Here is a 26,632-nt window from a genome sequence, read left to right as displayed (position 1 = left end):
TTTTGCTGTGAATCTAAAACTGCTCTAAAAAACCAGAGTCTTTAAAAAATTATTTCCTGATACAACAGAAATATAAAGGAGCTCCTACCAAGGTTATGGGTATGCTCCCTTAATTGATAGAATATAAGTTTGCCTTTTGAGGATCAGTAAGGGACAAAATTTCTTTGTTAACAGCTTTAATGTTTGTCCTTTTGTGACTGGTTTCTCTCATGTAGCATGATGCTTTCACAGTTCATCCATGTTGTAGTATGTACCAATACTCCATTCCTTTTTATTTCCAAATAATACTCCATTATGTTGGATACACAACATTTTACTTATCCATTCTTCGCTCGGTGGACACTGGGGTGGTTTTCCTTTTAGAGTATGGATAATGCTGCTATGAACATTTGAAGGTACAATATTTTGCCAGGTCATGTCATCGCTGAGGATTATGGACCAACAGGGTCCTACTTTGCTGGTCCTCACCATTACCCTCACTGGTCCAAGTGAGGAGCAGGTCATCAGGCAAATTGGCGCTGGACCTTCTTAGGCATCTTGCTCCTTGGCAAACTCAGTTTGTCAGTCCGCTGCTCAGGTTCAGGCCTGAGGCAGGAGACCGCCATGAACAGGAAAAAGTGCCCGCAGCTGGACCAGAGAGCCAGTACCTGTGCTAGTGATAGAACGTCCAGAAATACCTGCCCTTGGAGCGACGATGGAAAGGAGGAACCAGCGTCAGGGCCCCTGCAACCTGGCCCGGGGGGGGCCTGTATGTAACTCAGCTTTCCCGTCTGCTGTGTTCTAGGATACTTGGTGTCTGCAGTAACTTTTGTACAAAGTAGATGTGTGCTCACTCCTGCCCCCATCCCACCTCCAGTTTCATAATGAGAAAGAGAAACCATATGGGAACTGAGAGTGAGCATATGGGTGTGAGGAAAAACATACGGGCGGATGGAGACAGGGCTGCAGTACCCGTCTGCTTGTCTTTGTCTGCTGGCTTCCTAATGTGTTCTCCCCCTCATCAATTTTCCTGGAAGACTTACTTTTTTTTTTTTTGCCTATGCATGATTTAATCTTGAGTGAGCCATGATGTAAAAAATTTCCAGAAATGGTTCCTTGGTTGGAATTGCATCTCAGTCCACGTTGACTCAGTGGGCACTGAGTTGGGGATAATTTAATAAATGCTGTGGCCTCTGTGAACCCCCAAATGGACCAAGGGAACGCTGCCACCAGAAGAACAGAGAGCAGTCTCTGAGTACCTATGTGAAGTCTTTTGAGCCCGGTTCTTTTCTGGCTCCCAGTTTGTGCCCGGACAATGCGGGCAGTGAGTGTTCCCCAAATGTCACCAAGTTGGTTCAGAACAGGTGTGGCGGGGGATAAAGTGAGTGGCAGGTAAAACAGCTTGGCTCTCAGTGGTGTTCTTATGGCCCTTGGATTCCTCCTCTGAAACATTGGCGCTCTCCTTGCCGGGTCATCTGTGCTAGCCCCCTCCACGCCCGTGGAGCCTCAGCTCTTTGGCGCCATGCCTTGGCCTAATGCTCATCACTCCCTAGAAGCCTTAGGAATTGGAGCTCTCTCACAGGCAAGCTCTCAGTCCCCACTTGACTCCTAATTACGAAATTGTCTCTTAAGCGTCACAGGCCGGTTTTTATAGTGACCATTAACTACGATTGATTGTCCTCGTTGAATGACTTGACTTTTATGAGCAACTCCACCGAGTGTTTAATAAGGCGAAGCGGAGTCCAGAGGATATCATTTTAAAAATACTGTTTGTGAACAACGAAGATTAGCATTTAATTTGCTGTCCTTTGGTAATTGGGGTTTGCAAATAGGATGTTGGTTGGACAAATAGTGTTACTTTGGCTTACTTCGGCAGCCTGTATCTTAAGTTGTTTACCTGCTTTCTGCAATGGTCTCTTTAAAAAAAAAACCAAAAACCTACAACTATGAATTTGAATCCTGTCCTAAAAATCGTACACCACACCTTACTACAGACCTTATCAACAGAATGCTAATTTTTTGTCATTTCTTATATGTAAGCTCCAGTTTCCCCTTCTCAGACTTCTTTTCTCTCTGTGTCAGATAGATTAATGGTATGTCTATTCATGAAACTATCCCATTTATCTAAAACATTTATTGAAGGTGGGTAATTGCTCGCTTGAATGTATACGAAATGTCTTGCCCCAGAAAGGTAATACAAACAAATGTATTATACTTTATATAGTCCGTCTTCCACTTTGTCATTTACAGGATGGGATGTGTTTTTCATTACCAGACGATGGGGATTACTTTGCCACTTCAGTCAAAACATGACCCTAGCAAGATCCAGAATTTAATGTGGAGAATCTGTTTAATTTTATCTGTGCCAGAATGCCAGATACCATCTATCCTAATCCTATGGCCAGTTCCCCCCCCAAAAAAGTTACTGCATTTTTCCAGCAAAACAAGTTTCTGAAATTATCACTGGGAAAATGAATTCTGATTACCAAAATCTAATTTGCAATATACATAGTCCTTCAGGTACATAGCTTGTCCATAAATTGAGGGAGGACACCTGTATATTTAATTTTTTTCTAATTCAATAGTTAAGATTGGAGTATTTTACTATGTTCCTTAAAACAGTAGTGGAGCCTGATGGATCCTTTAAAGCTGGGATAGAAACTAAGGAAATTCAGTTCAGCTGGCATTTATCCTGAAGATTTAAATCCATGTCATTAGATTATCCACAGTTATTCTGTGAGGATTTGCTGATGTGTTTCTTTCCGTATTTGAAATTCCTACTTGTGTGGGTTTTTTTTTTTTAATCTGTTTGGAGAGCCTTATTAGATTTATTAATAACTAACAGTATGTTTTTCTGATTATGATTCTTTTAAACAAGGCTTTCAGTTAATAATAATTACCTTTATTGATTACCTACTCTGTACTGGACATGAAATAGGGTATCATTTAACCCTTATAGCAACCTTTTAATATGCATTATTATCTCTTCTTTAAAGATTCTGGAACTAGTGTTCAGAGAGCTAAGAAAGTTCCTCAAAGGTCACAAAGCTAGTATCATGGCAGAGGCTGTATTTGAACCCAGCTCTTTGAGATATCAAAGCCCTGACATACAGGCTTTAATCACCATACTACATTCAGATGAATCCACCAGATTGATCTTTTAGAGGTTTTGAAACTTGCAAGTTCCTTACACTAACTATACCTTTAAAACAAGCAAACAACAAAAAAAAACCCTCCTGAGCCCTGATCTACATCCTTTGGCATTAAGCTGAAATGACCAAAAACAACCCGAAAAAACAAAAAATATCTGGAGGCCAGACTGACCCTCTTGCCTTTTTGTACAGTATTATGCATCTGCATCTTTGAGCAGCTGTTGAAAATTCTACATAGTACCTGCATGAGGGATCACTTTTTATTACACCTCATATTGTGAAAAATACCCTTGTGTTTTGGTCCATGAGTAGAATCAATTTAAGGTAACATTGATCGATAGGACAATGACACAAATACTGTAAAATCACCAACTGAACTAATGAAAGATTAAACATTAAAATTCTCACTTGTCCTTCCCACCAGCATCCCCTCAGGCCAGCATTCCTTTCTGGAGGTTCTGTGGGTTCTACATCCTTACTACTTCTCAGCCTCATACTTTCTTCTCTTTGCCCACCTCCACTGACTAGTTTTAGGCATCTTCTTGTCTCACCTCTACCTTGCCTTCCATTGAGTGGCTTCATTTGGTCTCCCTGCCCCACTCTGACTTCCCTCCAATTACTCTGCTCCCAGAGTGATCTCTTCATGTCACCTTCCTGATGAAAGTCCTCCTCTGGATCTCTGTTTTCCTTTCTTATCTCCCATAGCATCCAGTAACCTGTAGTAGGCTGAACGATGGTCCATCAAAGATAACCTTATTTCCAGAACCTATGAATGTTACCCCATATGATAAAAAAGGACTTTGCAGATGTGATTAAGTTAAGGATCTTGAAATGGGAACTTTATCCTCAATTATCCGGATGGGCTCAGTGCGATCACAAGGGTCCTTCTAAGAGGGAAGCAGGAAGGATAACAAGAGAGAAAGGTGACCATGTGATAGTAGAAACAGAGATGGGAGTGTGCTTGCAGTCCAGGGCCAAGGAATGCAGGCAGGTTGTAGAAACTGGAAGAGGCAAGGAAGGATTCTCCCCTAGACCCTCCAAAAGGAACTAGCTCTCCTGACACTGTGATGTTAGCCCCTAAAGACTTTTTCAGACTTCTGACCTCCTTCTGAACTTTAACAGATTAAACTTGTGTTGTTTTAAGCCACTGGGCTTGTGGTAATTTGTTACAGTAGCAATTGAAAACTTGTACAAACCTATTCTATAATCCTTGACTTTCTTTTCCACTGGACTTGTGCTTTCCAATATGGTGGCTGTTTAAATTTAACTTTAAAACCAGGTACAAAAATTAAGCATTTCAGTTCCTTAGTCACACCACATTTTAAGTGCTCAATAGCAACATGTGGCCAGTGGCTACTCTATTGGACAGTGTAGGTCTAGAACATTTTCATAGTTGTAGCACGTCCTGTTGGACAGTGCTGCTTAGGATAAGAATGTGCCTGTGTACCTAAATTTGACTCCTACTCTTTTTTTTTTTTTTTAATATTTTATTTATTTATTTGACAGAGGGAGACATAGCGAGAGCAGGAACACAAGCAGGGGGAGTGGGAGAGGGAGAAGCAGGCTTCCCGCGGAGCAGCGAGCCTGATGTGGGGCTTGATCCTAGGACCCTGGGATCATGACCTGAGCCGAAGGCAGGCGCTTAACGACTGAGCCACCCAGGCACTCAACTCCTTCTCCTCTTAACCCCAGTTCTGTCCCTCACTGCAAAGGGCTTTGGGTGGATCTGGAGCAGAGACTGGTCAGGCCCTGGAAGCAGACTCAGGCTGTATGGATAGGGGATTTAGAGCATAATCTACATGTGGGGCAGGCCCTGTGAGAAGGCATGCCCTTGCCCCCAGGACTTCTTACTAGCACAGGGATGCTACCTGCCCGAGTCTAAGGGTGTCCTCTTTGCACCTGTCAGAATGGATGGTAGATGCATAGCATTGTTGAATAAACAAATTTGTTGAAAACCAATTCCCTGTTTTGTGTGAATACCGGGATTTCACAGTGAATAAAACAACTTTCCTGTCCTCATGGAGCTTCCATTCTAGGGGAAGAAACAGCCAATAAATGTATACTCTAATATCAGGGAATAATAAGTGATATGAAGAAAAATAACTATAGTAATGGGAGCCATGGGTGGGGGTTGGGAGCTGGTAGGTATATTTTAGATACTCGGATAAAGTCTTCCAGGAGCAGTGACATCTGAGGATAAACCTCAATGAAGGGAGACCAGGACAGGAGAAGAAGGGAAAAGAGGAAATTAATTGATAGGGGTTCAGTTCTAATCACCGTCATTCAGAACCCATGTGCCCTCGTAGTACACTTCCCACATTGTCTTGCACTGCTTCCCTTTGTATGGTCACAGTGGGTGTCCACACTGGCCAAGATTCTTTTGCTGCTCATTATTTAGATATTGAAAATCACATGTCTCTGTACACGCAGACACATACACAAATTTACAATCTGAGGTGTTATTTAAGTTCTAGTTGAAGAGGACCTTTATAATAAAATACTGTGTGCCTCTCAATACAGAATTACCAACCTATTGTAATTTTTCTCCTCGGCCTATGCTTTGCTGTTTGGGGTAGGAAACTGGTTGATTCTCTAATCCCCATTGTGCTTTTAAAACCACTCTGGAGAACCACGCTGCCCAATTATGGCAGCCACTAGCCATATGTGGCCAGTCAGCATTTGAAAAGTGCTAGTCCAAGTTGCAATGTGCTGTAAGGGTAAATACACACCAGATTTTGAAGACTTTAATACACGAAATTGCAGAATATCTCATTAACGGTTTTATATTGATTACATATTGAACTTAGAATATTTTGATATGTTGGCCTAAATAAAATATATTTTAAATTAATTTCATCTGTTTCTTTTTCTTTAGCTACTAGAAAATTTTAAATTACATAAGGAGCCTACATTTGTGATTCATGTTCTGTTCCTACCTGATAACTTTCTGAGGGTTTCTTGTCTACACTTGGGGTGTATCATTTGAGTTTGTAAAAATATAGGGGAAGGAACATATTTACCAACAGCCACAGAGTTATGTCTATCCTGTATAATATTTAACCCTACAGGAACCACTAGTTAGTTAAGAGGGAAGAATCAATAGATGGTCTACTGTTCAGTAGATTACTAAGGGTTTTTTTTTGAAATATGACTATTAGAGACATTAGAATATTATCTCAATGGCATAATTTCTTCTTTTTGGGTATTTTCCCAGAACTGAACATTTAAGATAGTGAGTGTCATCCCTTTTAGAACAAGATATAATTTTTCAGGATCATTGGGGGAAAATTTTAGTGAGAACCATCTTTTTAAAATTTTTTTACAATGCTACTATTTTTTATTTTTATTTTTTATTTTTTTAATTTAAATTCAGTTAATTAACATGTATTAATAGTTTCAGAGGTAGAGGTCAGTGATTCATCAGTCTTATATAATACCCAGTGCCCTCCTTAATGTCTGTCACCCAGTTACCCCATCTCCCCACCCACCTCCCCTCCAGCATCCCTCAGTTTGTTTCCTATGATTAAGAGTTTCTTATGGCAGGGCGCCTGGGTGGCTCAGTCGGTTAAGCGTCTGCTTTTGGCTCAGATCACGATCCCAGGGTCCTGGGATCGAGCCCTGCACCAGGCTCTCTGCTCAGCGAGGAGCCTGCTTCTCCCTCTCCCTCTGCTTGCCGCTCTGCCTACTTGTTCTCTCTCTGTGTCAAATAAATAAATAAAATCTTTAAAAAGAAAAGGTCTCTTATGATTTGTTTCCCTCTCTGATTTTGTCTTGTTTTATTTTTCCCTCCCTTCCCCTATGATCCTCTGTTTTGTTTCTTAAATTCCACATATGAGTGAGATATATGATAATTGTCTTTCTCTGACTTATTTCACTTAGAATAATAACCTCTAGTTCCATCCACATTGTTGCAAATGGAAAGATTTCATATTTTTTTTGATGGCTGAGTAATATTTCACTGTATATATTTACCACATCTTTATCCATTCATCTGTCGATGGACATCTGTGTGGTTTCCATAGTTTGGCTATTGTGGATATTTCTGCTATAAACATTGGGGTGCAAGTACTCCTTCTTATCTTTGGGGTAAATACCAGTGCAATTGCTGGGTCATAGGGAAGCTCTCTTTTCAACTTTTTCAGGAACCTCCATACTGTTTTCCAGAGTGGCTGCACCAGCTTGCATTCCCACCAACAGTGTAAGAAGGTTCCCCTTTCTCCGCATCCTCGCCAACATCTGTCGTTTCCTGACTTGTTAATTTTAGCCATTCTGACTGGTATGAGGTGGTATCTCATTGTGGTTTTGATTTGTATTTTCCTGATGATGAGTGATGTGGAACATTTTTTCATGTGTCTGTTGGCCATTTGGATGTCTTCTTTGCAGAAATGTCTGTTCATGTCTGCTGCCCATTTCTTGATTGGATCATTTGTTCTTTGGGTGTTGAGTTTGGTAAGTTCTTTACAGATTTTGGATACTAGCCCTTTATCTGATAAGACATTTGCTAGTATCTTCTCCCATTCTGTCGGTTGTCTTTTGGTTTTGTTGAGTGTTTCCTTTGCTGTGCAAAAGCTTTTTATCTTGATGAAGTCCCAATAGTTCATTTTTGCCCTTGCTTCCCTTGTGTTTGGAGACATGTCTTAGCAAGAGGTTGCTGCAGCCGAGCTCACAGAGGTTGCTGCCTGTGGAGAACCATCTTTGAAAGAATTGTGAACCCTGAGCGGTGTGGGGGAATGGGTTAGCCTGGTGATGGGTATTAAAGAGGGCACGTATTGAATGGAGCACTGGGTGTTATATGCAAACAATGAATCATGGAACACTACATCAAAATAAATAAATAAATAGGAAAAAAAAAAGAAAAATTGTGAACCCTTAAAAATTTTCCTTATGAAATTACCTGATATGCCTAAAGATAACATTGATGAAATAGACAATATCATTGTTTTTTTTTAATCAACAAGTTTCTCAGAATAGCTTAAAAATTATTTTCTCTTTAAATTTATTTTATAAAGAAAATCATGTAATTAGGGGCACCTGGGTGGCTTAGTCGTTAAGCATCTGCCTTTGGCTCAGGTCGTGATCCCAGGGTCCTGGGATCGAGCCCCACATCAGGCTCCCTGCTCGGCGGGAAGCCTGCTTCTCCCTCTCCCACTTCCCCTGCTTGTGTTACTGCTCTCGCTATCTCTCTGTCAAATAAATAAATAAAATCATGTAATTAGAAATAGCAAAAGTTGCTGAAACTGTATATTTCAGTATTTTTCCCCTGGTGGGGGTGGCACAGAGGCTGTTGGCGGTGGGAGAAGTAAAGGATTTTAGGAACCTCCTTTTCATGTAATTAAAAGCATGGACTGGAGTCAGACTGTCTGGATTCAGAACCTAGCTTCATCTACTGGCCAACTGACCTTGGGCAAGTCCTTAACCAGTTTTAGCCTCAGTTTACTTGTCTGTGAAGTTGAGGTAATAATAACATGAAAATTAAATTAGTTGATTCATATACAACAGAACAATGCCTGACATAATTTGCACTCAGTCACATGTAGCTATAGTAATACATTATTATAATTGTCATTACTTTTATTAGGTACCTTACATATGAATGGAAAATTTAAATTTTCTAAACCCTTTGTCATTTATAACCTTTATCGTCTGACAACAGTGTGAGTCCATGGGGCTGGGGGTAGGGGGAATTATTTATTATACCTATTTTAATGATGAAGTCACTGGAGCCCAGAAGAGAGTCAGTAACTTGCCCACGGTCAAGCAGGTATTTAGTGACAGCTGGGAGTCTCATCCAGGTCTCTAAATTCCCAGTTGGTCCTTCCCAGTAGTCTGATAAGCAGGACTTTTAAACCTCAGGGTAAGTTTCACTGTGGTATACATTAAGACTATATAACTCCCTAATTACATTTTGGGTTTTCCCTCTGAATTATACCCCAGGCAAAGCTCACCAGTGAGTACTTGTGGGTGGCTTGAGAGTGCGTTTACTTTATGTAAAATCCCAGCAAACTCTAAATTTAAACATGACATAGCAGAGAGTTATCTTGTATTAAAATGATGGTATACTCATCTAACTTAGATTTAAAGTCCAGCTCTATCCCTCTTCATATGGAACTTTGAGTCACTTTTGTCCTTTTGTAAAGTGAGAGTCATACTACTTTACTCCCCAAATAAGGATCTGGATTGTTTGTGTTCATTTAAGTGTTTTCAGATAGAGAATCTGTATCTCACTTAACTTTAGGCTGCTGCTAGGGGAGAACATACAGGCTTTGGAGTCTGACAAAGATGGATAGAAACCTAGCTCTGTCACTTAGTGCTTTGAGGCCTTGGACTAGTCACCTGATATTTATGAGTCTTAGTTTTCTTATCCCCAAAACAGGGATATTGGAATGTATTTTGCAGGACTGTTGTAAGGATTAGAGGTAACCTAATAAAGAACGTGGTCCTGAGGAAGGGACCAGTGATGGTGGTTACTGAGGCTCTGGAATTTCTACTTGTATACAGGTGGAGTCATAGCTTTTCCACCAGAAATGGCATGGAATAAACCATTAAAGTTTGGAAAGTCAAAATGGATATAACCTAGAGCTTTCTGTATTAGAAAAACATTTAGAATATACAGCAAAATGTTATCAGAATTAATCTCCATGATAGAAAATCAAGTGGGTTTTTTAAGTTACATTTTCCAACATTTTACAGTATATATATGTCTGCTTTTGTAGCAATAAATGGTTATTTTTTTAAAACACAAAAAATAATGGTACCATATTAACAGGTGTGTTCCCAAGATGGTTGATTTCCCTCCTTCCTTCTACTTTTCTAATCTGCTAAAATGAATATGTTTGCATGAATAAGGGAAAAAATTAAAAAGTGCATTCTTAATAGGCATAATCACCACCCTCAAATGGAATCAGCAGTGCATTCGAACTCACAAAAATGTGGATTCTTGAGAAATATGTGAAGATGTTTTAGGACCAATAGATGTAAAAATGATATTAATAACAATAGGTACCATTTGTTGAAAATTTTCTTTGTGAGGCTCTATTTGAATTCTTTATAAGCATTATCTAATTTATTCCTCATAACAATGAAATGAGATTGGTTTCAGTTGAGGTTTAAGTTTCTATAAATTACCCAACGTCAGGACTCAGAATTTCAAAGGAAAAAAAAATCTTGATTATACTAACAGGAAATTTTCACTTCTGCTCAGCTGGGGAAACAGAGCTTTGCACAAAATTTATGACTAAGTTCTCATTGGACCGAGTCTTCTCAGCTGTTTGCTGTCATGCAGACCTTAAACTACCATATAGTAAATTCTTTTTCTCACATTTCTCTTAATTGGGCAACTTGTGGTTTGAGGGGGAATGGGGATGGAATTGACTGAATATTTTTTTCTTGAATTGGGCTTAAGGGACAGCAATAGCAGAAAAAGGATACAGGTATCAGTAAGGGAAGGAGTTTATTAAGTGAACACAAGTAGTGATATTGAAACCTGGTTTTGTACCTCTCCAGGTATGGGAGATTCTGGGTGAGTAAATCTCCTTCGACAGTAGATAATGAACTTGGTACCTGTCTTCCTTTTAGCCTTTGGTTCTGGGGTGATCAGGAAGAGATGGTAGGTTAAATTCGAAGGAAGCCTCATATCTGAGTATTCATACTTATTTCCCTGCTATTAAACCTTTTCTTTCTTTTACGTATTTCTGTATTCACTTCTCATGAATTGTCTTACATCTTAGACTTTTTGATTGGTTGGCTTTGTTTTGTCTCTTGAGTGCACTTACTCATGCAAAGTACCCTTTTGGAAGTTTGAAATTTAATTTTAAAAATATTTCTGTGAATTCTTTGTAGAGGGGGAGGGATGTCCCAGCTTACTCATCTTTATATAAAAGCAACTAGTATGAGTCGTATCATTGGCATTTTGATACATTTTTGTCAAACCAATGGATGAGTTCTTGTTTTAGTTCAAGGAGACTTCTCTAAGGGTTGGAGTTGCCAGATGGTAGAACAGGCTGCTCTTGGGAGACAGTGAATCCCGGGTAGGCATGGACTTGGGAGAATTTGATCACCAGACAGCAGATACGGCCAAATGATTTCTAAGGCTTATTGTAAATCTGAAATTCTCTAATTCTTCTATTTCTCTAACATGTGTCCAAAGAAGAGAGATACAGAAAGTAAACTGGAACACACTATTCAGTAAAGCCTTTGATAGCAGTGATGGTTAATGGGATTGTACCAGCGCTGGGAGAAGTGCTTTTCTCAGATTTCTTGAGTCAGCACGAACAGTTCTTGAGAAAGAGTTCCAGTGAGATTGGACTTCAGATCATCTTCCAGATTTAGGCTGAGCCCCAGGAGAGAATGGTGGGAAGGAGAAACTGTTCTAGTATTTTCAGTTCCAAGAAAACTAGTGTGAGTTTTAGAGTAAGTCAAGCCATTGTCATCCAGGTTACAAATAAATTCACTTAAAAGCTGGGAAATAATATTACTCACTAAATGTCACCTTGTTTTGATTGGTTTTCCATACACCTTTTACATTGCTGCCTCATTTCTGAGGTCCTGTCAAATTGTCCTTAATCTTGATTTTGTTTCTCTTGTTACATTTATGACAATTGAAGAAGGTGTGATTTTGTCCAAAAAGCTTAGAATTTCTCTGTCGGAGAACACATAATGGTAGTCTAGAGGCAAAATCTGGCAGAGATGGGTTTTGTTTGGCCTGTGTACTCTGTTTTGTTTTAATATAATTAGTTGCTGATATTTAAAAATTTGGAAATTTTGTCCCAAAATCCAAATTCCAGGCTTCTCTCAAAAAACAAAATCAGATTTGGCTTACCTGCATCAAGCTTCCTATGTAGCAAGTGCTACCTGGAGCTCGGTGGTAGGTGAGGCACGCGCTCCCGCTAAGCACGGTCATTACCTTCTCTTGTTGTTTTATACCCTGTCCACTTCACTCGTTTATTATCTGGCTTCTGAGGGCATTTGAGTTTTTGACCCTGGCTCTGTATATAATGCTCACATGCGGATCTTAAGACTGTAAGTAGCTCTTATTTATTTCAGCCTCAGGAGGGGACTACTAAACAATGTAAAGCGTTTCATTGGATTTGGGCAGAGTGTTCTGCCTTTGGGATGATCCCAGCCAGCCAACCCTATAACCAGAGTGAAGAAGAAGAAATGTATTCATCCTGTGCCGTACTGCCGGCATCCAGGAGGAGGGCCCTGGTCTAGGAGACGGGGACTGAAGTGCCCTGAGGACTGTTGCTTGCCTAAACTCAGGGTTACTTGGCACTTGCACTGGGGAAGGATCCAGTGGAGTGGCAGAAGGCTCAGTGCCATCCATTCAGACAGCTTTCTGAATGCCGGCAGCCAAGAGAACATCAGCTGTGCCTGTGAGTAGCGTGGGTTCTCACCAGAAACATCTAAACTTAAAAGGGGAAAAAAAAAATTGTGCTCTGGGTCAATGTGGAAAGCTTTTGGTCTTACTGAATTGGTCTCATTTTTTACATAGAAGGAAGATGGTGCAAGAATTCTGAGCAATTCTACCTGTTTTTAATGGCCTTTCCACTCTACCCCTGAGGTGTCAAGATAATTAAAAATGCTCCAGGAGCTGCAGAAATTAATCATGAAAATAGAATGAATACAAAGAATTTCTACTGTTTGGTCTCAGAACTACATTCGAATCAGGGTCCTGTGAAAAATGAGCCTGGTTGAGTCCCATGCTTCTCCATTGAACTTGAAGTTCCATTAAATGTGAAGTTACACATTCATGATCAATTCTGATTTCACCTAGATTTCTAAAGGCTTAAAAGGGGAAGATCTTATGATTCCAAACAACCTACGCTTTGGTTCTAATAAGAAAAAGAAGTTATGGGGCACCTGGGTGGCTCAGTCGTTAAGCATCTGCCTTCGGCTCAGGTCATAATCCCGGGGTCCTGGGATCGAGCCCCGCATCGGGCTCCTTGCTCTGCGGGGAAGCCTGCTTCTCCCTCTCCCACTCCCCCTGCTTGTGTTCCCTCTCTCACTATGTCTCTCTCTGTCAAATAAATAAAAATAAAATAAAATAAAATCTTAAAAAAAAAAAAAAGAAGTTATGCTTGACCTTGAAATTTTACTCTCCTGCTGGCCTAGACTGAAGCCGGATATCCGAAAATTGTTAAAAGCAAAATGTACTCTTGAAAAGGCTAGGAGCCTAAGGACAAGCCTGAGTAGATTAAAGCGCTCTCAGTTCCTCCGGTGCCCAAGACTGAGTCAGTGACTTCCTGAAGACCTTCGTCACTTACTTTACATTTATTTCATTTTCTTCACCTGCTCCCTTTCCTCATATACCCCTCATTTTCCCTCTCTTACTTCTCTCCCTCCCCTCAATTCTTTTCTCTTTAAGCTGTTTCCCTTTATCTTTTCTTGCTCCCACCTTCCCTCTTTTCCCTCAATCTATCAGTTCATTGTCTTTCATTTTTGTCTTTTTGTGACTCCTGCCTCTTACATAAGACACAGGTGTTAGAAAGTGGAGGCGAGACAGTAGAGTATCCCCCAAACTGAGAAAGCACTTAGAGATCAGAAGACAAACAGGCCACTCCACACAGTTTACACAGAGTTTTATTCAGGGTAACTTACTGATGGAGGATTGGGCGGACAGTGATCTAGCCACAGTTATTTTCCCGCAATGTCCAGACCTTAGTCCACAGATTTTGTAGAGCAAGCAAGGGGTCATGTGGGGCATAGTAGTAAGATCAAAGGGTTCCTTCACATGCATCTCGAAGGGTTTGCATGCACCTAATTGACAGCTAACCTGTAATTAGATCTTGTGGCCCTACCTGTGCATCAGGAAGGGGAAAGACTTTGTTTTCTCTAACAGAGACATGGGAGGCCAAAACATGCCTCCCCTATCCTGGCATTGGTGGGCATTTCTCAAGTATGTGAAGTAACCTCCAAGGGTCATGGAACACACACCTCCAAGGAAGGTCATCCAGCAAACATGCACCAGATGGAGGGCCAAAGATCAAGTCACTATTGTCAGTGCTCCTACCACAGAGTGCTGTTTAACAGAGCAAAATTTAACAGAGGAAGTACACAGTTTGGGCAGAGACCTGGGGAGGAAAGTTTCAAGTAAAAGGCAATGTCTAGATCATGGATGCATAACTGGGGGAGAGGTGGAGAGAAGCTCCCTGGTACTGGGGATTTGGAGGAAGGACAGTTGTTTCACAACAACACACCGGGCTGTTCGCACATTGATCCTATTTAAAAATGAATCTCTTCCAGATTAGAGCAGCTCTGTGAAAGAGTGGACCTGGCAGAGGCCATAAAGCTTAGAGTATTTGAGATCTTATAAAGAGCATATCAAGAGGTATAAGATTAGAAAATGCTAGCATTTTTACCTTAGTATTTCTGAACTGCTTTTTGTTGTGAAGATTAAATGATACAATATCTTTTAAGACGTGTACCTGTTCAAAGTAAATTAAAAGATGAATGGACCCCAAATGAGATAAGAAAGGTAGAAGATAAGTAGTTTAAATAATTTGTCATTTTAAGCTACTTTAATTTAAAACTTAAATCTAATTAAAGTGAAATAGAAGGCAACTCTGATCGTGTATGGTACTTATAAATCCTTCCATTCCGTATCCTCAGTATTCTACTGAATATAGTTGACACTGTTCCCCCTTGTCTAAATTAGCATAAAATAATTTTTAAAAATCTCTTGTCAAGGATTTGGCAGGAAATGTCATTTTCTGATAATTTCATCAGTTAGAACATAGTTCTACAGCTATCTTTTCTAAATATGAAGAATACGCATTTGTTTTTCACTTACTAAATAAATTGAAACTTTCCCAATAATAAGTGAATGAGGAACTGAATAAAAATAGCATCCCTTACCATGTTAGAGGATTTACTTTTATTTTATGTTTTTAAGATTTACTTGTTTTAGAGAGAGAGCACATGCACAAGCATGGTGGGAAGGGGCAAAGGGAGAGAGAGAGAGAGAATCTCCAGCAGACTCCCCACGAGTGTGGAGCCCAACATGGGGCTCGATCCCACGACCCCGAGATCATGACCTGAGATGAAATCAAGAGTTGGACACTTAACTGACTGAACCACTCTAACGCCCCTAGAGTATTTACTTTTAAATCCTCCTAATAATTGATAAGCCCCTGCTTGTCAGTTGGATGGAACAAACTGCCATCCGTGTAATGCCCTGAACTAGATAGTCCTATGCCTGGGCCTTTGCACACACTACTCCTTTTGCCCATAATACCCCTCCAGTACCCGCCCCCGAACTTGGCACTTTCCTACTTACCTGCTAACTCTGGTTTACCTGGGCAATTTGCTGTTCCTTCCTGTGTTCTCACAGCACATGCTTCCATTATAGGACTTACTGCATTGCACTGTAAATGATGATCATTGTAAAAATAACTTATTTGTTTTCATGTCTGTAGACTAGGAGCTAGTCTGAGAGGCCCTGGGGCACGATGCGGTTGGTTTATCTTCGTTTCGCCAGAGCTCAGCACCTGGATGGTGCTCAGTAAATGTTTGTCGGATGAGTAGCGGAAGCATTTCTTTTCTCACTATTCACTTGTTAAGTGGACATTGTTGAGAGAATATTGTTGAATTCAATTTTTGCAGATTATGTGGGTAAAAGTTGGATGTTTATGCGGACTAGAAATACTATTTTATTACAGAGTTTGGCTCATATCTGAGGATAAAATAAAAGAATGTAGTTTTCAATATGTAGGTTGTCTATCAAATTGAACATTTTATTTGGTATTTAGAAGAGGTACAGTAATGAAGAGAATTAATGTTTCTTACATTTTAAAAGATTTATTTTTTATTTGAGAGAGAGTGCACACAGAGGGAGAAGGAGAGAGAATCTCAAGCAGACTCCCCACTGAGTGCACAGCCCATTGCGGGGCTCGATCTCACAACCCTGAGATCAGACTTGAGCTGAAATCAAGAGTTGGACACTCAACCGACTGAGCCACCCAGGCACCCCTGTTTTTTACAAGCTGTTTTTAACAAGCTGTTTGCTGTTCAGTCTTTGCTTAGGCCTGAAAAATCTTGGAAGATATACATATTAATATACGTGTGTGTGTGTGTGTGTATTTTAATGGCATCTATTTTAAGGATTTCGTAGCCTAAAGCTTGAAAGGCATTTATTCTATGATCAAAAACTGTGACTGTCAGTAAATGTAAACTGAATATTGAGGAAGCACAAGTACTTGACCACTTTCTGGTTTCCTTGTGTCACCTTCTGAGTCAGAGTTCCAGTTCCTTGGAGCCAGAGGTTACTGGAGCTCTCACTTACTGAACTGTAGCGAAATCAACGTAAGATATAAAGTCGCCAATAGCAATCCAATCAAAGTCTGTAGTAGAGACTTAAAGAAAATTAAGTGAAATGATTAGTGTTTCCTTTGTCATTTTCCTAAATGGAAGGTATCCTCTATGGTAGAAGTAGACATATAAAATACCTTTAATTGAGAGATGTGTAAAACATGATAGTCAATGGATTTAACTGGAGTCTTTTTCCAATGTTGACCAAATAGGGCGTCGTTAATGGGGGAAACCTTGTAAGGCTGGATGCCAGAGGGACCACATGGAGCAAAGAAAGAAGAGATGGTGATGGGGCAGTGGCTTTGGGGAGAGGGGAATGGAAAAACCATTTTATGAATTAGCAAAATTTGGGTCCTGAGTCCATGTGCACATAACTAAGCCTTCTGACAACTTATCTTCACTAAAACAAACATTCATCAGAGAGAGTTATTGAGTATCTATTATGTGCTCTATGGAAATTTAAAGACGATATTTGTGTTCAGGGATTTATAATCTGTGTAGTTCAAAGCTTTACAGTAATTTTAACATTATTAATTTTTAACAATTTACAATTTAAAACAGCAGCAGTTGACCTAAATACACAATTTCCCATAAAGCCACAACATTCAGGAAATACTAGGGAATTAGTATTAGTCACTTAACCAGTTTTTATAAAATATTTGAATTTTTCAGGGGAGGAGGAGGTTCTTTTGGCTTTACTTAATTACGTAAAATAATAGAAATATAATCATTGCTTTTCTAAAGGATGCTAGCTAGATACTTGGCAGTTAAATTTTATTTGACACATTAAGTTACATACAGTATCTATATACATTCTAACAAATTATCTAGAAGGCCAGCCTGGATCACTTGGACTTGCTTTGTATAATTATACACTATGTGTAATTGTTGGACATTATAATATTGTATCATGAGCTTTGGAATCAGACAAACCTGAATGGAAATCCAAGCTTTAGTACTTAATAATTGTGTGACTTTGGACAAAATAACCTCTCTCTACTTTGATATCCTCATCTATTTAATGGAGGCACTACATAATGTGATTGCTGTAAAAATTAAATGAGCTAAGCTATATCAAGCATCTATCACAGAATCTGGAACATAGTAGGAACTCAATAAATATTCTCCTGGTGTTTACCATGTAAATGGTAAATTGCTTGGGAGGCTAAACTGTACACTTTAAAATTGTAATTACTGCAATAAGGAGAAGAGCCTTGATTTGAAAAAGCTCAATTTGGGGCGCCTGACTGGCTCCATCAGTAAAGCATGTGACTCTTGAATCTCGTGATTGTGAGTTCGAGCCCAATGTTGGGTGTAGAAATTACTTAAAAATCTTTAAAAAGGGAGGGGGGACCTCAATTTGCAAGTAACTCAGTACAAAAAATTTAAACTACTTTAATAGAAGTTTTTCATTCTTAAAACTTATTCCAAAAAAAATGTGCAAGCTTTTCTATTTATTCCATGAGACTTCATGTTGAATTATATCCGGAAAGAAAGTCAACATCTAGAGAATGCCTTGAACCTTTGAAAGGTCAGCAACACAAGCCATTCCAAAATGTAAATCCTTGTACTCTCTACGGATCAGTGATTTTCACGCATGGTCTTTTTCTGGTAGTAAAAATCAATCTACTAATACGGTCTGAAATGTCCTTGCTTAATTATGGGGAAGTTAATGAAATCTTACCTCTTGTGCATTCCAAATACAGACATGATAGTGAGTCATTCAGATCTCTACTTCCTTAAACTGGCCTTTCCTGCAATGTATTAAACTGCAATAATTGATCCCCTTAAGTTATTGCCTTTTATCCTGGCTAGCTAGTTTTCGTTGGGGGAAAAAAAAAAGCTGCAGATTTGTTTTCCATACTTCACCTGAAAATGTTATCTAGGCTAAAATAAAATATTTGGCTCTCAAAAGCTATGAAAACTGATGCTTTTGTACTAAGCTTTTATTCTAAATGAGGTTAATGTCCTTTCAAATGAAGATGTTGTAATGAAAACTTAGAAAAGTGGAAACAACCTCTCTTTAAGAATGTCAGAAATGTTGTGAAACTGACTTTACTTTTATATCCAAAACAATGAGGATTAACTAACTGTACTGAGAGGACAGTTACCTTGTTTTATTCCAAAAGGTTTTGTCATAATTCTCCCCTGCAAATATGCTAACCATCTCTAGAGTTCTAGGATGAGATCGTGGTTTTCAGCTTAGAATGGAAGCAACCTGATTTCATATATGTCTATGCTATTTAGTTAGCTTGAATTGTTGGTGATCTCATAATTTAGAAGTAGAAAGACTAGGGAGTTATATTTTCCATGAGGCAGTAACCTGGAAGGTTACATTTGGTCCAGCCACCCGAAGCTTCCTTTCCTAGAACCTAACTCTTCTGGGCTAGAGTGTCAAAAATCTCATTTTTACTTTAAGGAACTACATTTCCATTCCCCAAATTTGCACAGCCTTCCAAATCCTGCATATCTTTAAAGGCCGTACAGGGCCAATGCCCTCTGAAGCTGTCACTGATGATAATAACCCCCATTGGCCCATGATCTTTTCTTTTCTGAAAGTCCTTTAGCCTATGTAGTCAATATTATCAAGTCTAGGACGTTTTTCTTCCTTTTTCATTACACATTTTATGATAATCAGCCAAAACAATGCTTTACAAGATGAGAAAGTCTTCATTTCTTGTTAAAACCTTTCATTGTCTTTGGAAGGGGGAATATGGCATCTATAATTAGTAACCATTCTGCAGTTGAGGATTCCAAAGAAATAGTTACTCCTCCAAGGTCACACTTCTAACTGCAACTGTGTCTTGCTACTCTGTATTCTACCCCGTATATGCATTATGCTTAAGTTCTGTCTTCTGATCAAGCCTGCTAATTCTTCAAAAACCTTTTCTGGTGAGAACTCCACACTGCAGATTCCACCTATGAGAAACTTAGTTGCTAATGTACTCATATCCTAGAGGAGCTTTGTTATATAGATGAGCCACATTTCTAATTTTATATTTTTTAATAGTCATTTTAAAAAGTGAAGAGAAGCAGATGAACAGGTGAAGTTAATTTTAATAATGTCTTTTCTATAACCCAATGTCCAGAGTTTTTTCCCAATATCTACATTTTTAAATGTCAGCATTAACAATTATCAGTGAGACTTTTTTAAAAATATTTTATTTATTTATTTGACAGAGAGAGACAACAGCGAGAGAGGGAACACAAGCAGGGGGAGTGGGAGAGGGAGAAGCAGGCTTCCTGCTGAGCAGGGAGCCCGATGCGGGGCTCGATCCCAGGACCCTGGGATCATGACCTGAGCCGAAGGCAGACGCTTAACGACTGAGCCACCCAGGCACCCCATCAGTGAGACATTTTATATCCTTTCTTCTTCATACGAAGATTTTGAAATCTTGAGTGTATTTTTTGTCTCAGTTTGGACTAGCCACATTGGAAGCGCTCAGTGTGACTAATGGCTCCATATTGGGCAGCACAGCTGTAAAGGTTTCTCCACAATGTGGTTGAAAATCAGCTTCTGCTTTCTGATAACAAATTAAATGGAAATACTCATTAGTTCCACACCAGATGACAGAAATGAGTGATTCATAACTAATTAAAATAATAGGCGTAGGTAGGGGAGAACATGGATCCCATTCATTCTTGTGAGGGTTTTATTGTTGGTTTGTTTTGCCTAGTAATTCATAATTCAAACAGGGAACCATAGAGTTTACAAAAGAAACTCTTATTTCATGAGGTGTAGGATGCTTAGCATTTCATTTAGTTATTTGTGTGATTTTCTGGAATGCAAGTCTGGTTATATATCTTCCTTATTCAGAATTGTTCAGTTCTTCACTCGTGTTTCCTGGTTGCCCAATGAAAAGATTCACCTGGGTACTTAATTAAAATCCTCCGTTGCAGGTCCTGCCAGACCAAGATGAAAATAGCCAGCTAAGGGGATTGGACACAGGTGTTTTTAATAAGCACCCTAGGTGGTTTTTACCATCAAACCAGTTTGGGAAACTGGCCTAAGATATAAAATCGTACTCCTTAGTGTTCTGCTTGGGGCTGCCCTAGGCCCATAACCAGACCCCCTAGCGGTCCAGGGTTGGGTTTCAGCAGCACAGAAGCCCTTGGTATAACTCTCCTTGTTCTCTCCCTCCTCCTGCAGGTGAGTATGCTAATCCTTCAGCCCAGAGTACCCATCCCCCTGTGTGTATCAGCTAACTGCCAGGTCAACCTCAGGATCACCTCCTCAGTGCTTACCCCTTTGCCCAACCATGGAAACTTACTCCGCACACCTCTATTGCTCTTTGACATTCAAACCTTAAGGTCCTGAAGGTCACTGGCTCTCACTGTTTGCATTGTCTGTCTTCTCACTGAGGATCGGGCTCATGACTTTCAGCCTGTTCTTTATCCCCTAGTAAGGAGCCTGGCACAAGGAAGCAGTCAGTGAATATCTTTGCGATGAAAGCCTGCAGATGCTAGTAGTAACAGCATCTTTACCTTTTTCATGGTGGTTTGCAGATTGAGGCATGCTTTTCATTTCTACTCATTTAATCCTCACCAGTCTCATGAGATGGGACTGTTATTTCTCAAGGTGAAATTTGAGAGGTTAAGTTACTTGCCCCATGTCCCATGATTTTTTTTTAAAAAAGATTTATTTATTTGAGAGAGAAAGAACATGCGCCAGTGGGGGGAAGGGGCAGAGGGAGAGAGAGAGAATCTCAAGCCGACTCCCCACTGAGCACAGAGCCCCAGGTGGGGCTCGATCCCAAGACCCTGAGATTGTGACTTGAGCCGAAATCAGGAGTGGGACACTTAACCGACTGAGCCACCCAGGCACCCCTCCCATGATTTGTAATAGATAACACTGTAACTCCAGTCTGGGTCCATATTGATGTCACCTAATTTCTGTGCAAAGTGTAAGAGAAGCATAAATCTTGGATTTGGATTTCTAGTGAAATGGTCTTTGCTTACTTTTGTGGATTTTTTTTTTTCTTTTTTGCTCCAAACTTCTAGCCTAAACATATTTCACCGAAGTTTGCTCCTGGTAGTTAGCTAATCAGCAGCTGGAAGATTGTATATATATTCACGTGAACAGTAAGCATGTGAATAATTGACGGAACCAGTTAGAGCATCACTGGGTTCTTCTCTGAGACATTCCATTGGCTCTCACCTGTCATTTGGGAAAATACCTTATATCCATTGGGTAAAGGTACTGATAAATTCTAATAGAATGTATACTTTTTTAATTATCATAAGGAAAAATCTGACCAAACAAGACTATGAAATAATTGAGATGGTTTGTGATGACTTAGAAATATTGTTGCCTTTCTATCTGCTGGACGATCATGAGTGTCACACCCAATCTATCGATTTTATGCACTAGTCCTAGTCATTTAGTAACATATTAGAGAAGCAGCCCAGTCTCATGGACTCAATCTTTCCATGAAATATGCATCATTCTGTGGTCTCACACAAATTTATTTCAAGGATTAGGACTTCCCTTTCTTTATCAGCAATAAGAAGAAATGTCTCCGTTTCCTCCTTTCCAAGGCAATTCTGTTTTATTTAGTATTGTCAGCAGATTTTTATAGCTTAGAAGAACTGTTTCTATTTTGTTTAACAAATTTATTGAGTAGTTTGAAAGCACACTTTTTGTGTATTATTGTTGGATTTTTAATGTTGATTCCTTCTGTGGTGGCACTCTGGTTGATCAGAAATGAAATAAGTCCTTTTTTAAAAAACAGCAAATTTTAGCCCTGTTAAAATGGCCATTATTATTATTTAGTAGGTCCTGACCTAGATTTAAGGAATGACTGCTTACAGCCTCCTCAGAGACAGCATTTTTCTGCCTAAAAGAGATTGTGCTGTTTTATGCAGTTGTTTGGGAGTCATGGTAATAAGCCCCTCCTAATGTTCTATTAGGTAAATCTTTTCTATACCATTAGAAATTGTAGCAATTAACACACCAATGAATGCTTACCTGTTAGTAAATTTCTACTCTGGCTTACAAACAAATTTGGGGTGAAGTAAAAGTACTGAAGCAAGAGCCATCATGAAGACATCATTTTGTTTTTTTATTTTTTTAAGATTTTATTTATTTTTTATTTTTTAAAGATTTTTATTTATTTATTTGACAGAGAGAGAGATAGCGAGAGCAGGAACACAAGCAGGGGGAGTGGGAGAGGGAGAAGCAGGCTTCCTGCCGAGCAAGGAGCCCGATGCAGGACTGGTCCCAGGACCCTGGGATCATGACCCGAGCCGAAGGCAGACGCTCAACGACTGAGCCACCCAGGCGCCCAAAGATTTTATTTATTTATTTGAGAGAGAGAGAGAGAGAGGGAACACAAGCAGGGGGAGTGGGAGAGGGAGAAGCAGGCTTCCTGCAGAGCAGGGAGCCCGATGCGGGACTCGATCCCAGGACCCTGGGATCATGACCTGAGCCGAAGGTAGACACTTAACGACTGAGCCACCCAGGCACCCCAAAGACATGATTTTAAAGTACTTGCCCTTATGTTGTCCAATTTGATTAACTACTAAAAAGTACTAGGCATGAAAATATGAGGAGTTATTTTTTTATTACTATTATCATCATTCTTAGAAATGTCTCCACAACCCAAATTTCATGGAATTGTGATACAGCAGTATATCTTTTTTTATATAAGAGCTGTAAGTCACAGATCATTTAACTCACCCACTGAAAGTGTACAATTCACTGTTTTTTAGTGTGTTCACAGGTTTGTAACCATCACCACAGTCACTTCTAGAACATTTTCATCATCCCATAAAGAAACCCACACCCCTTAGCAATCCCCTCCCATTTCCCCCCAACTCCTCTAGCCCTGGTAACAACTCATCCGCTTTTTATGGATTAGTCTCTTCCAGACATCTCATAATGTAATCAGTTTCCCTTCATGACTGGTTTCATTCACTAAGGTTATATTTTCAAGGTTCATCCATGTTGTAGCACAAATCAGTACTTCATTCCTTTTTACGGCTGAGTAACGTTTTATGGCTAGACCACATTTTGCTTATCTGTTCAACAATTGATGGACATGTAGGTTGTTCTCCTTTTCAGCTATTATAAATAATGCTGCTATAAACATTTGTATATAAAATTTTTTTTTTAAGATTTTATTTATTTATTTGAGACAGAGAGAATGAGAGAGACAGAGAGCACATGAGAGTGGGGAGGGCCAGAGGGAGAAGCAGGCTCCCTGCCGAGCAGGGAGCCCAATGCGGGACTTGATCCCGGGACTCCAGAATCATGACCTGAGCCGAAGGCAGTCGCTTAACCAACTGAGCCACCCAGGCGCCCTGTATATAAATTTTTGTGTTCTCATTTTTCTTGGGTGTGTACCTAGGTAGGAATGAACTTGCTGAATCTGTGTTAACTCTATGTTTAACCTTTTGAAGAACTGCCAGATTGTTTTCCAGAGTAGCTGTGCCATTTTGCATTCCCACCAGCAGCAAACGAGGGTTCCAGTTTCTCCACTTCCTCACCAGAACTTATCTTTTTTATTATAACCATCCAAGCAGGTGTGAAGAGGTGTCTCATTTGCTTTTGATTTGCTTCTTCCTGATGGCTAATGATGTTGAGCCACATTTCATCTGCTATTAGCCATCTGTAGATCTTTTGGGGAGAAAATGTCTATTTTGATTCTTTGCCCATTTTAAAAATTGGATTATTTGTGTTTTTATTATTGGGTTGTAAGAGTTCTTTATATATTCTAGACCCAAGTTCCTTATTAGATATGTAATTTGCAAATATTTCTCCTAATCTATGCATTGTGTTTCCACTTTCTTGGTGGTTATAGCTGTATATCTTATAACATAGTTATCCTTCAGGGCATTATGTCTTCCAGACTCTTCCACAGTCTGCCACTGTCCGCTCCTCTTTCCATAGCTTCCTGGTACATTTCTTCATTATAGCACTGATGTATTGATACCATCAACTTATGATTTGTATTTCCTACCAGAAGGAGTTGTCTGTTAGAAATCTTCGTAACTCCTGCCTAACACAAAATAGGAGCTCAATAATGGCTTGGTTAGCTAAATTAAAATGAAGCTTGAGTCTCAAAAATAAATAAATAAATAAATAAATAAATAATGATCCAGATCAATACTAACACACAAAAGCTAATAGAATCCTGAAAGAGTGTCTTTAAAGAAGGTGGGTGGGAAGTTGTAATCTCTTCTACAGAAATAAGACTCACACTTTTTCTTGAAATCACTCCTTAATGTGATGCTTTCACCAGGTCCAGCCCTCATGATTCTTTGGTACCTGGGATGACAGTGGTGCTATGTCCTGTAGCACCCTGTGGTCCATTGCAAGAACTGGTCCAGTGTGGGGCACAGTACATCACTGGCTTCTTGGATCTGTTCTGAGCGGTGGACCAGAATTGCTATGACTATTTATTTTACTCATGTATTTAAAAATCTTTTCGGGGCGCCTGGGTGGTTCAGTCGTTAAGCGTCTGCCTTCGGCTCAGGTCATGGTCCCGGGGTCCTGGGATCGAGCCCCGCATTGGGCTCCCTGCTCAGTGGGAAGCCTGCTTCTCCCTCTCACACTCCCCTTGCTTGTGTTCCCTCTCTCACTGTATCTCTCTCTGTCAAATAAATAAAAATCTTTAAAATAAAAATTAAAAAAAATATAATAATCTTTTCAACTTGTCAGTGCCATTTACTGTTAGATCACATCGAGTGAGGTCATATTAATAAAGCCTTACTGGATGTGCAGTGAAGTGAGTTGCTCTGACATTGTCCTGCCTTGTGGCTCTGGTGTGGTATAAAGAACCCAGAGGTTTCCTCTTTCTAATAAGACATGTATTATGGTAGTACTTTTATCTTGATATTTTTTTTCCTTGTGTTCTTCTTTTGTGAATCTTTCCTCATTTGTCCCCAACTTGTCTAAATTAAAGAGGTAATCAAACGAATTCTCCTTCAGTTTTTGGAGCATGTTTTATTTTCTCACAACAATATCCTAGATTTTGTCCCTTCACATTTTCCTTCTTGAAAATGCTGCCAGTGTCCTGTTTTGATGGGAAAATTACAGATAATATGAAGTAACAGTTACTGCCTGCAAAAAAGATGAGATTTTTAACTGTTTAGATACAGTCCTCCTTCTCAAAACGCCCTAGCTCTTGATTTTAAACACTGAAGGAAGCAAGAGGAAATCTAAGAATGAGACTGAAGAAAGAAGCCCACGGAATTTTTGTGTAGATCTCTTGAGATCTGTACTCTCGGCCACTTTTATTTCTTATTTGGCACTAATGCAGCTTAAAAGAAAAAAAAATCCTAATTGACAGCCTAAGACGATTGATTTATTTTCTCTTAGCACAGCAAGATGTGCTAAAATTACTAAATCTTAAAAGACTTACTGAGATTCCTGAATGAGAAATACCCCCACCCTTGATTTCTTTTTTCTCCATGAAACAAAAATAGTTCTGTATTTGTGGGGGAAAGAGTTTGCCAGACATAGTGATTATAATACTGTATTGAAAAACCCTTACTTTGATTGACTAAAAACCAGATGCTGTTCATCGTGGTTAAAAGCCTGTAATAATGTTTTCACTCTGGTGATCACCACACTTCTATGAGATTAATAATAGGGTCCCCCAATCTAGAGGTGGAGAAACCAAGGAAAGGACACTTGAGAAATGTTTCCTACCCTTTCCCAGGGTTCCCCAAAGCAGTGTTGCCTGGAACATGACCTTATTGAGGGCCTCGTTTCATAGTTACTGTGTCTTTTTTTGGCAGGATAAAGTATGTAATCTCCTTAAACCTCAGTTCCTTCTTTGTAAAATGAGGCTAATACTCCTACCTACTTCAATAGGGTGTAGAATAGTGTTTGATTATTGCTATCCATTATTAAATTGAGCAAGTTTCCTGACTCCCCATTGAGAACTTGACCACCCTGCTGTTAATGAGCTTGATTAAACATGGCCAAATGTATGCATATATATTGTGAGCTTGGTCTTTCTCTGTTGAAGAATAATAGAAAGGAATTGAGGAAATGTTAAATGTTATTTGGCCATTGATTTCTCTCTCTTTTTTAAGATTTTATTTTTAAGTAATCTCTATACTCACATGGGGTTCGAACTCACAACCCTGAGATCAAGAGTTGCATGCTCCACTGACTGAACCAGCCAGGCGCCCCTGGACATTGGTTTCTATTAACTCTACTCAATTAGATTCAGCCCTCACTTTAA

The 26,632-nt window shown here is 39.6% G+C and overlaps 1 protein-coding gene across 5 annotated transcripts in view; it reads left to right on the top strand.

Moving 5' to 3' along the window:
- The window catches only part of SRGAP1 (SLIT-ROBO Rho GTPase activating protein 1), a 271,254-nt gene that overhangs the window by 105,298 nt on the left and 139,324 nt on the right, over positions 1 to 26,632 (top strand). The gene's annotated exons all lie outside the window — the stretch shown is intronic.

Source organism: Mirounga leonina, unplaced genomic scaffold (genome assembly GCF_011800145.1).
Source record: "Mirounga leonina isolate KUSES-001 unplaced genomic scaffold, KU_Mleo_1.0 Mir_126, whole genome shotgun sequence".
In the NCBI taxonomy this organism is placed as follows: domain Eukaryota; kingdom Metazoa; phylum Chordata; class Mammalia; order Carnivora; family Phocidae; genus Mirounga; species Mirounga leonina.
Note: the sequence above shows the minus strand (reverse complement) of the source record. Positions and strands in the feature narration are given on the sequence as shown.